Below are 14,828 nucleotides of genomic sequence, written 5' to 3'. Positions count from 1 at the left end.
CATCAGGATTTCCATCAGTGCCCTTTTCACATGACGCATTATAGCCTGGTGTGAATAAAGACTGTTCATTGTTCACAACACTAGGATCTCTGTATGCTGGGCTACATGGAGTCCATCCATGGAAAGAAGTAGCTATTATCTTCACCGAGATTATCTCTCTTCCTGTGTAGAAGGTGACAAAATTGTGTGATGAGGAGGAACAACAGCTCCTCACAGGTTTATTATGCACATAGCAGTAATGACTGGAGACATCTTAAATCAGTTCATCACTGATACCTTTTGCAATTTCCTTTTTGTGTCGACCTGTAATAATGAGAATGGATGTTTATAGCCAAGTATTGATCTGGTTGAATGTAAAGATCTGCCACATGTTACTGCAATCAAGCCCACTCCCATGAACACAACCCATCTGTTTGCCACTGGTATGGTCCTTATGGGCATTCAGTGGTTATGATGTAGTAAATAAGTAAAACTTTTTTTCTGTCCCATCCTATCTCCCCCATGGGGACTCAGGGGTGTTTACAACATAAAAGGCAAACATTCAATGCCGTAAAATACAATGATAGACTCAGAGCCGGTCCAACAATGAGGCGAATTAAGCGGTTGCTTCGGGCGCAAAACATATGGGGGCGCAGTCAAGACTGCTTTTTCTGTTGATTTGTTGTAAAACATGATGTTTTGGTGCTAAATTTGTAAAATTTTAATGTAATTTGATGTTTAATAGGCTTTTCCTTAATCCCTCCTTATTATCCAACATTTTCGCTTATCCAACACTTTTATTTTTCAGTGATTGGTTTGGGGGGGTGGTGCCGAAATTCTGTTCGCCTACACTTGAAAAATACCTAGGGCCGGCTCTGGATAGACTAAAACATCTATCTGTGTTTTTGTAGCCAAATATTTGAAGGCATGACCAGGCATGGGCAAACTAAGGCCTGGGACCCGAATCAACTGCAATGAAACAGAATCAACTGCAATGGTCCCCACGGCACCCCATGTTTCCTGGGCTCAGGTGCCTGGGGATACAGGATGGAAGTCCCTTCCCCCCACCCCACATTCCATGCCAATATGGACCATACATGTCTGCCATCACATGCAGTGATGACCGCCAGAATGATATAACACACTGGGAAGGGAGGAGGGGGGATGTCTCCTACTCTCCCGCATCCGTTGGTGCCCCATTGCCCTAGCTGATGTCACTGCACACTATGGTGGACAGGTCGGATCTGTGTTGCAGCTAGAGACTACTGTGACATAGAGGATTGGCAGGACAGTTAGGATAACTTCACGATGGCATCAAAAAACATTAGGTGCTTCTGGATAGTGAGGACTCCCTCCCACCTCCACAGCAGAGAAGGCTAAAGAGCTTGTAAAACTACAAGATAGTGTCAAATTGGATGAATTCTACAGTGTAGATGTGCCCTACAATACCAACATAGACATGAACTGACCCCAAATTGATAACCTTCAGCTCTGTTGATGAACTATATCCTTAATATTCTCTCTCTCTCTCTCTCTCTCTCTCTCTATATATATATATATATATATATATATATATATATATGGCTGATGTGATGTATTTACTTGAAAGAACAGAAATTAGTCACAAGGCAATTCAGTCTAATTCTTGCAGCCACTTGATGGCTCAGTAGTTTTCAAAGAGCAATCTAAAAATAAATTCAAATTTCTCCATGATCCTTTCAGCCAACAAGAAACTGACATTTTGAATACTGGTCTTGAAATATTAGATGGATTTTTCAGTGATGAAGAAAGAGATGGAAGGAAATCCCATATGCCATTTTATTTATTTTCTTCCTATGTAGCATCTCTCCTATTATGATTTCTCTTGAGCCAACACAATTTGAGCACATCAGCTGGCAATGCAGAACCCTTCATTGCACCAACAAGTGTAATATAGAAAAGGTCTCAGTAGATCTGTCTCTGTCAATAACTTTCACTCCCTAGCCTAATGATTTTGAATTTACCAGTAAAATTCAATATGCTCACTATCCCAGTTGCATATTGAAAAGATCAAGTCCTAACTTGAGTCCTGTTTTCACACTGAAAATCTGGAATCTGTTCCCACCTTTTTTTTAGTTTTTACACCTTTGTCTGTGAGTGAACCCACACAAAGATATATTTATTTCCTATAGATGTGAATGCTTCGACAATTTTTATAGGCAATCTGTTTCATGTTAAATTGATGTGCTGTTGTTATTATTCATATTTCTAATCTTCCTAAGAGGCAACTGATATACTAAAATGATTATAATACAGTTAGCAACACCCAAAATATCAACACTGAAACAGAATTAAGCTATCAACAAATTTAAAACAAATCACCATACTCTTAAAACACACTTCCTTCAATGTTTCCAGGTCTAAAAAACTGTTAGAATAAAAATAGTTAAGAATTCTAGAGGTCAGGGGTAGCCATTTAAAAAACCTTGCATCATGTCCCCACCATCTGTATCTCTGAAGTTAGTTAAACTGGACAAAGGCCCTCTCCTGAAAATCTTAAGGGCTGGGTAAGCTGACAGGGTAAGAGATAGTCTGTCAGCCTCAACCTAAGCTATATATGACTGTATAGGTCATAACCAGCATTTCTGTTGTTCAGATAACAGAACAAGATAGGTTCTGTAGGTTTGTTCTTAAGTTGAATTTGTATGTGAGTCGGAACAGCTACATTTTAAAGTGACAGGCGGTGGCTGAGTGTGCTCCAGAGGACTCTCAGCTGCCATGTGCCTTCCTCTAGCCATCCTCCCAGCATAAGGATGGGGTCACTCACACTGTCCATATCTTGGGAGGAAAGTGAGACACACTATGGTTAGGAGCACTCCAGCAGACTCTCAGCTGCTACGTGCCTTCCTCCCCCATTTTGCCCACATTATCCCAGATCAACCCTGTGCAGAATTTGGATGTCATGGAATTGATCTATCTCTACAGCCACTTCAATAGTCTGTTTAGATGAGACCTTAGAATATTTAAATCCTATTTCAACAAAAGCTGAAGTCATCTTCCAACTTCCCCTCCATTATAATCACATGCTGCAGTTCTGTTCCCACATGCCAAGAGTAAATCTGCTATGTGGGTCTATTTCTGAATAGGTATGTATAGTAGGCTTGTGCAATTTGCCTGGAAGGTGATCTTTTTTTGATATCCAAATTTCATTGGTTACCCAGATCCATTTTCAGGAGCCTCCTGAAAATTGGCTAATGGAAAAATCTGTAGATCTGGGAAGATCGGGCCCATTGGTGGCAATGAGGAACTTACGAGGCTACCCCTCCTGTTACTGGGATCCTTTCTTTTCCTTTCTTCCTTTCAAGGAAGCCTGGGTTTCAGGAATGGGGTTAAGGAAGCACCCTTCCTGGGGCCCTTTCTTTTCTTCCTTTCAAGGGAGCCTGGGTTTCAGGAATGGGATAAAGGAAGCATCCTTCCTGGGGCCCTTTCCTTTCTCTATTTCAAGGGAGACTTGGTTTGAGCAATGGAGTTAAAGAAGCATCTTTCCTGGGATCCTTTCCTTTTTTCCTTTCAAGGGAGCCTGGTTTGAGGAACAGGGCTAAGGAAGCATCCTTCCTGGTCTCCTTTTCTTTCTTCCTTTCAAGGGAGTCTGAGTTTGAGCCATGGGGTTAAGAAAGCATCCTCTGGAGAAGCTGAACAATCTGAAGAAGCCAAAGGAAAATGACTAAAACAGACCTGCACAAGTCTAATGTACATAGGTTTATGATGTCAGTAATGATATGATATTATCTTGCTGATACAAATGGTAATGTTCAAAATTAACAAAGGAGGGGTGACCAGGTGAGAAGATAATGCTGGCATATCGTTTATGGGAATTATGAAATTATATTCTTCTCTAAACAACCAATCAAGTATCTCAAAGCATTTTTTGATAAAATGAAGCAGTGCAATTAATATATTGTTGTGAATCAGCTCAGTCATTCAGAAAATCTGTCTTTCTTCTCATTTTGTTATATTTTAGACATTATATTATGGTTCACAAGAATCTTAATTTTATCTGCTTTCATTTGGCCTTTGGCACAGGGTGTTGGAACTTTGAGACATTTAGTCAAATTTAATATCATTCTAAGCCTAAATGTTACTCTTGAACAGTGATTCTCCAAATATATGGCAGACCAAAGTGTGAGAACCATTTTCATATCAGCTTACCTATTATGTACATTTTCATCATCAAGAGGCTTTACTTTGTTTTATTTCAAACATTAGGAAGCAATGGTAAATTTAATTTATATATGTGCCTCCATATATTAATGGATTTCCTAAATCAGAAACGGAAGTAAAAGATTTCAAAGATGGGCAGAAAGAGTAAAAATGAGCCTGTAGTCCAAAATCACTCATGAGAGTACATTTCAGTAAAGATTGTGTGACTTAGTTCTGAGTAAATGTACAGAGGACTAAGCTGTAAAGCAGAGGCAGGATTTCTCTGTATTTCTGCTGCATAGCAAATTCTCACGATGGAGTAGGTAGAAATGTTATTTAAACTTCAGTTGTCTTTTTTGAGATAGCAGTTCAACAAATATTGTTCTAAGACAATAGAGCAATATGAAACCTCTGAAAAGGCAAGGGTCTAGTTGCTGACACTCTGAATGCAGAAAGATATTGGCATTCACACAGTAGTGTAAACAGGGATCCCTGGAGTCTTGCAGCAGAGACAAAGAACATCAAGATTAACCATGCACATAGAGAAATATCTGCCTACGATTATTCCTTAATGATATGCAAACAGATCATCCTCAAGCCATCATCAGAGACTGCAGTCACCAACTCCTCCAAGCTGTAATCATCATTTTTCAAACAGAGGGCATTTATATTTGCATTTAAAAAAAGAACACCCAGGTGCCTAAACACATAAGGTAGGGAGAGAGTCAATGAGAAAACTCGCCGGCACAAACAGCAATCAGTTTTATCCACATATTGGAAAAATCCTTTGCTTTAGAAACTCTGAGTTCTGGTAATTGCTACTGGTACCACTAAAATTTTAAGGTTTTAGGAAAAGTGATGCTATAGGACCTGAAATGTGGGATTCATAAATTTCAGATGACGCGCTTTCCTTATTCCTTACTCTTGTAATCTTGCCAGGTGCTGGCTGGATTTCAAATGCAGTTAAAGCACTTGCTCAAAGTAGGGTTTTTTTTAATCAACCTATTTAGTTTGTTCACAGCCTGATTAAACTGATAATTAAAAGTTACAGATGCATAGCACTCCTAAATTGCTGTAGCTTGAATGCATTTATGAGAAGAAATGATTTATCATGAAGAATTGAGTGAGGGCCCAAGTGGCTAATGTGCGGGAGCAGCCCCCGGATTCTGTGTTTTCCTGGGTTTGATACACTTCTTTTCAGACCATTTCTTTTAATTAGGTTCAAAAATTCCAGAAATCTGAAAAGCATTTGAAAACTACTGTGAAGCTATAGAGTGTGAGTTTTCTGAGTCATTTGTTCCTATCTTGCCCCAGAAAGTGAAATTTTTCCATTCTCTCTTCCCGTCAGTTGATTTATTCTATTTATCGCTACAGGAAATTGACTTGTCTTTAGAATTTTCTTACAGTCTGCAGACACCTGTAAAGAAATAATGACAGAACAAGGACTCTCACACTGCCATGCACATTGAGATAATGCAGGCAACTCCCACTCTGGGATTCTTGGGATGATGCTAATCTTCAAGAAGAGCATGTACTGTGACTATATAACTCCTCTCCAAGGCAAGGACATGCATTATTGCTACTCTGACTGGAAGATTTAAAATTATTGGTGTACTCTGATTTTTTTTTAACAAGGTGTGCTTAGGAAATGAAGTGGCAGCATTTGCAGTTAGCTCAGGTGTTTGACCTAGATATACTTTATTCACTCTTCCCAGATATGCAGTCATGTGTGTGTGATCGTTCAAAGTCTCTGCACTAATTGTTCGTATTTGCTCATGCTTTTTTTGTGTGTGAGAGAGATCTTGTCCCACTGGCTGTGGTTGTTGGGTCCATTTGGATTTTCTTTTTTCTGAATGTGCCCCATGTTCTTCATAAGCCCCTTCTACATTGCCATATAAAATCCAGATTATCTGCTTTGAACTGGATTATATGGCAGTGTAGAGTCATATAACACAATTCAAAGCAAATAATCTGGATAATCTGATTTGATAATCTGGATTATATGGCAGTATAGAAGGGGCTTTAGAGGAAGGAAAGGAAGCTACTAAGACATTGGGGGATTGACCAAGTTGCTACAAATTGGGTGAATCTTTTCTAGGCCTCTAAATAAGTTTCACAGAAATTTTCACAATACATCTTACAGCTGCCAATTAAAAAAATCCCGCAATTGCATCATTTTTGAGAGAAGTGGATGACCATATTCTAAAACACCTCTGGATTTTTTAAAATTATGTAGAAGAGATAATTTCACATGGAAGAAATCACATATTTAGCTGCGCCTGCTGAAATCCTGTCTTTTGCACATCTAGTTAGGATATTAAGCAGCCTAGGTTGTATCTATCTTTATCCACCAGTGACATAAATACTAACATTTAATTAATGTCTTGTCAACCTACAGTTCTTCCTTCACATCACACCAAAAACAAAAACAAGAAAAAAGAAAATTGGAGATTTGTATTGTGTGAAGCTTTGGGGAAAGAGACGGAGAGGATGAACAAGGTCCACTCCTGAATTACCATCTCACTCTCTGTTCTCTCCACCTGGACATTTTAAGGTGAATGAGGAATTCAATTATATGGTTTTATCTAAATAACTTTGTTGCTGCACTTTGACTGGCAGATAGTTGTGCAAAAGAAGGTATCATAAGTAAAGCAATGGCATCCTCTTTGTATGGCAAGGATAACACACTGCTAACATACAGTGCAAGACAGTGTAAAACAAGGCCATGGCTATATATTTTGATGTGGTTCTCAAAACTCAGCTTTATTTGCCTTCCAGGGCAGAATGAAGGTAATTCTAAAATTAAAGAATCCAAAGAGGTTCTCAGTCTGTGGTCCCCAGATGTTTTGGCCTTCAACTCCTAGAAATCCGAACAGCTTGTAAACTGGCTGGTATTACTTGAAATTGTAGGTCAAAACACCTGGGGACCCACAGGTTGAGAACCTCTGACCTAAAAACTAGTACATGTGCTGAATCTGAACACTGGATTTCTCCAGTGTGCTGTACACTAGTGGGATTTCTCCAACATGTGCTAGCTTCCCACGTTCAGAAATTTCAGTTAGTTAAAAAGAGAGCATGCCATCGAGATTGGTTACTGGTACATCAAGGAGTGATCATGTTATATTGTTGATGCACAGTGCTCTAATATCTCTAGGGTTTTTTTTTTTGCTTCCTAAGACTAGAAACAATGAGATTAAAATACAATAGTTTAATTCTGTAGAACTAAGGGGTGGCTGCCAAATTACCAAAGATGAAGTACCACACTTGACTGTCATGTATTATGGGGTTTTATAGTCTCAGATTGACGCAAACACGCACACTTGCAGTAAGACTTCCTTTCCCCCCTCTTTCCTGTCTGTAATAATAAAATGTAACTTTATATATTTCCCCTCAGCTCTCTCATCTCTATCCTTCAGATTCTCTCTTTGTCTGTTCCTTCTGTTCCTAAACATACTGTGTTTCTCTTTTTTTGAAAGTGAAATGATCTTTCTGTGCAATTTTTCTCCCTCCTCCCATTATTGTGGGGTCAACCTGATCTCCTCCTGACCTTCCAGCCACTTTGTTTAGCAATGCTTATATTTCCCCAGATTCCTTCACTCTTTCTCCTTCTCACCTCCTTTAACCCATTCTTTAATTCACTTTACTTTTTCTGATCCCAATAATATCAATGAACCAATATTCCACTGGCTGTCAAAGTACAAATGCTTGTTACCTTTAAGGCCCTACATGGTTTGGATCCAGTTTACCTACTTGTCTCAACATTTGTCTGGTGTGAAACCTTTCTGAATGGTTACTAAGCCTGAAAAGATAACCTGGTTTGGAGGATCATGAAAAAAAGTCATTGTAAATTGTTGATTCCCAATGACAGTCAAGGTGATAGATAAAGATCTGAGTTTCTGAATTGAAATTCAGACTAGACTCCGGGCAGATGGCCTGAGAATCAGTCTGAGCCAATTTGGGCTGCTTAATAAATAACTGAATCTGGGTCAGAATAGAAACTTGTGATCAACCCATGCCCTGTGTTAATAAATCTTGCCGCACACTCATTTTCTATATACCTCTACATACTGTAAGGTTTAACATTACAGTGAGGGAATAAATTTAGCTAACAGAGCATATGATGCCCTGATTTGTTTGATGCTGGTCAGGACTGACTTTTAATTGGGCAGAGGCAGCAATTTTATGGACTCGGATCCGACATCAAACGTTAACAGCAACTAAGAGAAATCTCCCTACAGACATCTCTTCCTGGGTTTCACCTGCTGTGAAAATATACCGAGGAGTGCTGAAGTGTGCGACTATTTCAAAGCTGACTTGCTCCATAGTGAGAGTTCTAACCAGCTTCAAATGCAGCAATTTAACATATGGAAGCACCTTGTTACCTCACCATCACTGCAAAATGTACTAGATACAAACAAAATGAAAGCTTAAACGGCATTGATTTTTTTGCTTCCTTTTTTCTTGTTTGTTTGTTTGTTTGCTAAAATCTCAGAGGCATGGTAGCCTTTATTAACACAGCACTTTCAAGCATCTTTTTTGTTGTTTCAGGTGAAATATTTTGAAACTCTACAGAAGAACAACAACTACCACTATTCCTTAATGCAGAATGAAGAGGTCAGCTTGATTTCAGGAGCTAGCCCGCCTCAAAGAGAAAGAAGGCAGCCAGCCGCTGGCATTTCCATTCATTCTCATGAAGAATACTACCTTACAAATAGTGCACTTTAAATTACATTTTACCTGCTGTGAAGACCTGAGCATTTCTCCAATGAAATATGTTTTCATTTGGAAGTTGTCAGTTCCTCAAAGGTGAAATTACTAGGCATTGTTCCCAAGGAAATCAATATGTAATATTTTTGTCAGTAGCGGTTGGGAGAGAAAGGGAGTGTGGAACAAGACATTTTTGCAAAAACAAACAAACAAAATTCTATTGATGAAAGAGCTGGAAGTAGAACAAATCTGCTGAAGAGAATTTTGTATTTTTGGTTTTGCACTTACATTTTTATTTTTTCATCTGAAAAAAGCAGGCCCCAACTTAGTACAATGTGCTCATTGTGCCATTGCTCAATCTGGGTTTCACCTTCATGCTTTATACCCAGAACAGTGTGTGTATTTGTGGGTCATCATTAAGCAGAAAATGAGCACCTTGAGAATTTCATTTGCCCCTTGTGGAAATTCAGTTTTCTAATCCAGGCTGTGATGACTGGTGGTTTTCTTCTCTGTGCAATGCTGAATCTGCTCTGGGTTCTAGACTAAACAATTTAAAGGACTAAACAAATTTGGGGGAGTAGAGTTCAGCACCTTAGAGAGATCCTTTCAGTTCTGATTAAAAGTCAAAGGATATTTTCCTTCCTGTAAACATGGAAGCTCTGAGCTGCCACTGCCATGAGATTATGCTAGCAGGCTAAAAACCACTTGGTCAAGACTATATGGACTAATAGTGTGCTAAAGCAAGATTTCCAGAGGTCATGGTGTAGGATGTAGGGCAAGAAAATTCACTGTTTATGTAAGTGCCTAAAGGAAAATAATGCAAGATAAGAAAATATTTGCAAGTTTGGATTTGGAGGGTTTGAGTTTTCTTGGTATAGAATCTAGGTTTAAAGCCAATGAACTATCAGTTCACACTCAGATAATAAATCTTAGAAGTCAATGAAATCACAGAACTAGTGAAGGTCATCTTGGTTTAATAAGCTTTGAGAAATGCCTTTGAGTATCTCTTCAAATTGACATTAAACTTGACAGTTGTGATGTATTTATTTGATCAAACAATTTGATTTTTCACAGAGGTTGGGAAATCATTTTGCTGTCCTCATGCTTACCCTTACGCAGTATACTGGTTTTGGTCACTACAGGATTGGGTAGGAATCCCCCTTTATTGGCTTACCCTACACTGTCACTGGTCTCTATTCCTCGGGTTGGGCAGCAAAGGCAATGGTTGGCACACCATTGGTGAATCTCTTACTTCCCATGACCAATTTAGAGGGGAAAATCAAAAATTCCTATTAGATCCCTCTAGGAATCAGCTTATCTTGTCTTAAGAAAAATTAAAATATGTACCAGCTGCACATGGAAACTAAAGCACTTGAAAAATATGTCCATCTGAACCCAATCTGCCAAATGAAATTTGAACATTCACCACAGTTAAAGCAACACCCCTCAAATGTTGGGAATGGTTAACTTGTGGTTAGTTCAGAAATAAGGTTTAATAAGCTTCAAAATTAATTCTGAAGTCTGATAACTTCTGGTATTTTGACAGTCTTAATCTCTTATATCTTTTGATATCACAGAATTTAATACAGATGTTATATTGCCCAATATTGTGGCTCCCGCATGACTGTAAAAGGGAGTGGCCTTTGCCTACATTGAGACCAACATAAATAAAATACAAAAAATGAAGTCTGGACATTTTTCTTCTCTTGTTAATTTTTTTAATCTTTTGCCTAACCAGCTCCTTGGTTTTCCAAGGAGTTGGCAGCGATGAAGCAAGTGAGATGGAGACTAGAGCAATGTTGGTGGAGAACTCAAAGTTAATTTGACCAAACACGGGCTAGAGTGTATTTGAAAGCCTACTTTGCAGCAATGGGGCAGCAAAGAAATCATTCATTGCTACCACCATTGCATCGGCAAGAAACTGTCCAGATGAGCTGTTTTGAGTGGTGGGAGGGCTACTACATAGTGGTCCTCAAGGACACATCCCTGACTATTCAGCACCTCGCTGTGAAGAATTTGCACAGCCCTTTGCAGATGAAGTCTCAGATCTCTTTTGACTTGGATGCTGTTATTGATACAGTTCCAATGGATATAACTTTGGCTCCTACTTGTCCAATGTTGATGGATACCTTTCAATTTGTGCAGACTGAGGATGTGGACAGACTCCCTGGAGAAGCTAGAGCTACCACAGGTATTCTAGATCCTTGTTCTCTCTGGCTGGTCACCTTGGTGGATGACCTACGAAGAGAGCTAGACATGGGGAGTGTTGGTTCTCCTAGATCACTTAGCGGCTTCCAATACCATTGACCATGGTATCCTCCTGGGTCATCTCGCTGGGATGGGACTGGGAGGTACTGTTTTACAGTGGCTCCGGTCTTTTCTAGAGGACCATACCTAGAAGGTAGTGCTGGAGGACTCCTGTTCGAAGCCCTGGCTGTTGACCTATGAGATTCCTCAGGATTCCATTTTGTCCCCCATGCTGTTTAACATATATATGAAACTGCTGGGAGAGGTCATCTGGAGTTTTGGAGTATGGTGCCACCTATATGCAGATGACACCTAACTCTACTACTTCTTTCCACCTAATGCCAAGGAAGCTGTCCTGACCAGTGTCTGCCATGTATGACACATAGATGTTTTCATTGGGCACACAGAAGCAGTCACTCACTTAGCCTATCTTCCTTCCCCAAATAATAGTAGTAGTAGTAATAATAATAATAATAATAATAATAATAATAATAATAATAATAATAAAAAGATCTCAGCCGGCATTTGGAAACAATAGACATTGACAAAATCACCATCTGTCAACTGCAAAAGGCCACCCTACTGGGATCTGCACACATCATCAGAAAATACATCACACAGTCCTAGACACTTGGGAAGTGTTCGACTTGTGGTTTTGCGAAACGAAATCCAGCATATCTATCTTGTTTGCTGTGCCATACAACGTCGTTGTGTTGATAATAATAATAATAATAATAATAATAATAATAATAATAATAATAATAATAACTTTATTTTTATACCCCACCCCATCTCCCCGAAGGGACTCGGGGTGGCTTACATGGGGCCTTGCCCGATAAAACAATCAAATATCAAAACACAGCAATAAAACAGTTATCCAATAAAAACATCAATTACAGTAAAAACAATCATTAAAATCAACATAAAACATACAATATTAACAATATCATCATCATCATCATCATCATCTTTTTTATTTATCACCTCTCTTTATGGGTTGAGGTGGGGCTGATTCTCTTGCTATTGGAATTTTTCCATATATATCACGGAAGAAATTAAGGTATTGGAAAAATATTAAAATACTCTCATATTTAGCTTGATTTATTCCAGTGCACACAAGTGCACTATATTTGACTCAGACTCTAATGAATGTAGCATAATCTTTCATTGTCATTTGTAAAACCTCTAATCATTATTAACCTAAGGGAGAAATTGACCTAAAGGTGAAATAAGAACAAGTTTGAAATTTTTGTTCACCTACACTTAAGAAAAAATAATATACACTTCAGAGAAAGAAAGCAAGAAACTTATCACTGAGGTTATGAATAATGAACTCAAATTTGACATGAAGTATCTTGTATTTATAGCTGAAACTTTTAAGCAATTAATTATACAAATATTAAGGTTAAAAAGAGGGAATTCAGAATAACGCCTTCTTTTTTAGCTCAGAAAAAATGTTTAGTAAGACTTTTTTGCCTTTTCAGATGAAATGCTAGCTCCTGAAAGAACCCCTTAAATTGAATATCTTTTTTTGAAAAAAAAATGCAACTAGAGATAAGTGAGAAATTTATTGGATTTACATTTTATACGTTATTACCAAGTTTGCATACCCTAGAACTATATGTGGACCCAAATGCAAGTGTGGAGATACAAAAACAATACCCTGACCTAAGGATATAAAGCTTTAATATTTCATTATTGTACAATAATAATAATAATAATAATAATAATTTTGCTGTTTCATAATATAATAATAATAATAATAATAATAATAATAATAATAATAATAATAATAGTTTCACCCCTCTGCAACAGAAAATGAATTTCCCAGTATTTGAATGACTCCGGGTGTTATACAGAATAATTCTAAACTGTGAAACATTGTCTTTCTTCATAGAAAAGAAACTCTGTACAAAGCAAAGGCATTTTACATAAAACCCTCATATTTTTCTGTGCAGAATAGTTATAGAATATTTGCTACCGAGCACAATTCAAAATACTGGCTTTAGTCTATAAAGCCCTAAATGGTTCTGGCCCAGCTTACCTGTCCAAACATATCTCCCACTATGATCCACTATGATAAGATCGTCAGGGGAAGCCTTGCTCTCAGTCCCACCACCCTCGCAAGCACGACTAGTGGGAACAAAAGACAGGGCCTTCTCAGTGGTGGCTCCTTATCTGTGGAACTTCCTCCCCAATGAAATCAGAACAACCCCCTCCATCCTGTCTTTTAGGAAGAAACTTAAGACATGGTTATGGGACCAAGCATTTGAGCAATAATGATATCAGTTCAATAATTGATAACTTTTAAAGTGTTGACTAATGGACTGATACTGGATATGATTTTGAACTTACATGATTTTAATTGCTGTTTTAATAATCTATGTTTTAATGTTTGATTTTAATTGTAATTGTTATTTTTGGAATTTGTATGTCAGGCATCTAATTGCTCCCAGTTGTGAGGCTGCCCTGAGTCCACTTTGGGGTGAGAAGGGCAGGATATAAATATGGGAAATAAATAAATAAATATACAACTCTTGTTTTTCTGACATGCTTCCTAGTGGAGTTTCTGACTATTGGGAAACATGGTTTTCTCAAGCTGTAAACCGTGAAACTTGACTGCATCCGGTGAATTCCATCTCTTCTATTTTATTTTATTCTATTAATAATTGAAAGTACTGGTAAATACAATTTTATAAAGAAAGTAGTTCAAAACTTTTTACATATTACTAATTTTCATATTTTCATACATATAAATATTTGCTTGATCCACAGTAAAGATAATCAACTTGTATTTTTTAAAGAAAAAATATATTGCCTAGTTAGTTGATGACTTCATGTTATTTAAATACCTCCTAGAGGAAAACATGACAATATGTCTGCCAATATTTTAACATTACAAGGTCAAAGGAAAGTAACTAAAAGAGATAAAACCTCATGATTCCATATTGCCCATTTGATTCACTTTTTTCTTTTACATACTTCAAGATAAAAGATGTCTAAAGAAGTGCTCCAGTGTAAAAGTAAGATTAAAATAAATGATCTCTTGCATGAAGTTTCTTAAAGGAGATTAAAAAGGAAAGCAGGTTGATCAGTATCTATCATCTAGTCACTTAAAAAACTTCCATATGACAGGTAACAACTTAAGCATTTCATTTTCAGTTTTCAAGGACTTGCCAAAACATTGGGCAAACAGTTTGTTCTCTGAGTGAGTGTATCTACAAACAGGTTCAAAGGGCATGTTATTTTTATGTATGTTTTACATTTTACGTATTGAGAGCGTTTATATGTCACCCTACCAAAAAGGCCCCAGAGAAGATATGCCTTCTACAATTCACAGTCACTATTACCAGACCAGGGCCATTTGGTACTTTCTTTACAGCCAACTAATAATGTCCAGGGAACAAATAATCTGGTAGATCAAGTTATGAGATTTCTGCCAGGCAAGAACAAATAGAATTTGGACCAAGAAATCTGACTAGAACTAGAAAAAAAAGCTTTCAGAATTCAATTTATTTCACAGGCACCCAAATTTTTTTTTAAAATGTTTGATCAGAGGCTTGAAACTGGGATTTTTGGATCTGGAATAATGAAATTGGACTGAATCAATTGGATTCCTGTAGGCATTTATTTACCAAGTTTCATTTAATCTAACAGATCTTTAACTGGAAGTAGCAACTGACTGTAGGTCATTATTACCTTGCTCTCAAACTATG

The 14,828-nt window shown here is 37.7% G+C and overlaps 1 long non-coding RNA gene across 1 annotated transcript in view; it reads left to right on the top strand.

The window, feature by feature from the left end:
• Positions 1-10,558, top strand: part of LOC103278547 (uncharacterized) — a 58,271-nt gene extending 47,713 nt beyond the window's left edge. Inside the window, exons 3-4 of the long non-coding RNA XR_506130.3 lie at positions 6,557-6,712; positions 8,707-10,558. This is a non-coding gene — a long non-coding RNA (uncharacterized LOC103278547). The remainder of the gene's footprint in view (positions 1-6,556; positions 6,713-8,706) is intronic.
• The last annotated feature ends 4,270 nt before the right edge of the window (positions 10,559-14,828 follow it).

The sequence above is a fragment of the Anolis carolinensis genome, chromosome 4 (genome assembly GCF_035594765.1).
Source record: "Anolis carolinensis isolate JA03-04 chromosome 4, rAnoCar3.1.pri, whole genome shotgun sequence".
Taxonomy (NCBI): domain Eukaryota; kingdom Metazoa; phylum Chordata; class Lepidosauria; order Squamata; family Dactyloidae; genus Anolis; species Anolis carolinensis.
This window is presented reverse-complemented; position numbering and strand designations above follow the sequence as displayed.